General features: G+C 45.4%; 1 non-coding gene across 1 annotated transcript; it reads left to right on the top strand.

The window, feature by feature from the left end:
- The first annotated feature begins 2,207 nt into the window (after window positions 1–2,207).
- Window positions 2,208–2,280, top strand: trnav-uac (transfer RNA valine (anticodon UAC)). The gene has a single exon. It is a non-coding gene; the product is annotated as a tRNA-Val (tRNA).
- Window positions 2,281–2,553: the final 273 nt, after the last annotated feature.

The following is a 2,553-nucleotide window of genomic DNA, read 5'->3' as shown; positions in this document are numbered from 1 at the left end:
TTCCCACGTGGCAGACCAAATGCAAAGATTACTCGCATTGGCAGTCTTAAGACACAAAATGATTCCCAGAGACACAGGACCTACTTTTTACGATCGCAAGTGACCGTCAGAGCGTTATATTCGGGTTACCTTACTTCATAATTTCCACTTGCGCTCACCCTGCCACCCCCCCCCCCCCGCCCCATCTATCCCTCTTGCTGACAACTCCCCCTACCTGTCACTTTTCCACCTGGTTTTCACTGCTTTCCATGCGTGTTTTTTTTCTGTTGGGAACTTCAATACATGAACCGTGTGCAATCAATTTCAGATCATCATGTAATCTGCTCACGGGTAGTGTAGCCGAGGGGTTTCTGTCTCCAGTCTTTAAAGTGAAGGGGCTTCGAATCACAACACAGCCACGGCTCGAATGTCCCCCTGTGCTTTTTCGAGAAGCTGTCGTTGGGCGGATGGTCGCAACCGACATTCACCAACCTACAGTTGTAACAGAAATCTCTCATACCTCTGATGATCCCGTACATCGATTCTCCTTCCACCCCAGCGCAGTAAAACAGTGGCTAAGATTGTGTCACTAAATTGAACGTAGATTGTTTTTTACAAGTGGAGTCCTCATGTTGTAATTAATTTTGGAAAGAGCTGACCATCCACTCTCCAAACAGACTGGCCGGAGCTCTCATCATTGAAGCCAATCTGTTCTTTACATAGGTGAACCCAACGTAAAAGAACAGGTCGAGGAGAGAATCTCTCTGCCCACCAAAGTCCGCCCCTCATTGAAACATGCGATAGAGACACCATTACAGTTTCTCCACGTTGCTAAAATTACCTCTGCATTGAACGGAGTCACGTCCATGTCTCACTCACGTAATAAATATGTGCACTGATCTGCCAGCGTAAATTAAAACAATAATCCCGATAAAACCCCGCATGGATTTGTTCCTGCTGTACATGACATTAAATCAAAGGTAGAGTCCCGGCCGATATGCAAGCTATCAGTTACCCAGTGAAACCGCGCGACATGCGATGTACCCAGCATACGCGCCGCGCCGCAAATGCTTGGAGGACAGTATCAAAATCCACCTTCCAGCACCCTGACATGGGGTTAAACTGGAGGAATTATCCATGTCATTGCGGCTGTCGTTACAAGACAAGGTGAGCGCACGGAATGAAAACTGAAAGGTCCGGAAATGTGCAATTCCTTGGTTACTTTTCACACTAAACTATTGAAACCTGCAGTTGAGACCATTCCATTCTGGAGCAGAATTATAAATCAGTTCTTCCATGTCCAGTGTAATCCGATTTCTGACTTGCTTTACCAAGCTGCTGTTAAAGAATGGAGCCCTCCACCAAATCTACTGACATGCCGATTATCAGATCCTTCAGGCTCTCTGTGACCTGCGACCTCTGATGTGACCGACTCAGCGCTGCTGTAAAATGCTCACATTCCCGCTCTCCTGTCACACGGGCCTCGCTTCCTGATGGTTATTGTGATTAATATAATTTTCCATCCAAAAGAGGTTCTTTGATTATCCGCAGATAAGAGGGTCTGGTTCAGATACGACGGAACAGATTGGAAAATGAAGATTAAGATGGAATTAATGAAACATTAGTGTGATCGTGTGTTTAATAATAGCTCGCTTGTGCACTAGGCGGGGCGAAAGACATTGGTTTCTGACTCTACAGATGCTATTTCCTCTTGTTTTCACTATTTCTGTTGTCTATGAATTATTTCCTTCAATTAACGTTCTGGCGAGAGTGACGAGAACGGAAGATTGGCGAAGACTGGCGAAGAACTAATCTACAGCGAGAAATGTCAAAATTACAGCTGAATTATCCTTGAGAGGCGGGGAGCCACCATGTGGTGACTGAAGGACACTGCAGCGGCCGATACGTTTTTTGTTGCAACACACATAAAAGTTGCTGGTGAACGCAGCAGACCAGGCAGCATCTCTAGGAAGAGGTACAGTCGGATGTTGTTGGATGTTGCGCCCTGACCAAAACATCACAGCAAATTCGTCGTGAATTTAATAAATATGCCCTATAAAGTTGGCCCTTGTTCCTGAAGTGGGAACGAAGAGTAGGCAAAATTTCGTTTTCTATTGCTTGCGGGCAGAAAAAAATTGTCCTTAAGAGCAGGATGAATAAGTAGAGAGTCGGAGGTGCGGGGTGTCTGGTCAGTGCTCAATAGCGTAGAACATTGAGCTCCTGGCAGCGTTTCTGTGGTGTAGTGGTTATCACGTTCGCTTTACACGCGAAAGGTCTCCAGTTCAATCCTGGACAGAAACACTCTTTAGGCTCCAGGATTTAGGAGGCACGTGATCTCAAAGATCCCGCGAACTTTTACGGTCGTATTTACATTTATTATCATGGAAATACCCCTGCGGGAAATTGAAAAGGAATGGCCAAAAACCTCGTGCATAATCTACAGAGCAAGGGAATTGGGAACCGTTTTGTTTCGAGACAAGATGATGATGCGAGATCGTATATCGGTATAGAGTTATAGTCACTATATTTTAATATGTCGGTCTTGCTGAGTATTGATGCAACATGTAACTACTT

Source organism: Mobula birostris, chromosome 13 (assembly GCF_030028105.1).
Source record: "Mobula birostris isolate sMobBir1 chromosome 13, sMobBir1.hap1, whole genome shotgun sequence".
NCBI classification, from domain to species: domain Eukaryota; kingdom Metazoa; phylum Chordata; class Chondrichthyes; order Myliobatiformes; family Myliobatidae; genus Mobula; species Mobula birostris.
Note: the sequence above shows the minus strand (reverse complement) of the source record. Positions and strands in the feature narration are given on the sequence as shown.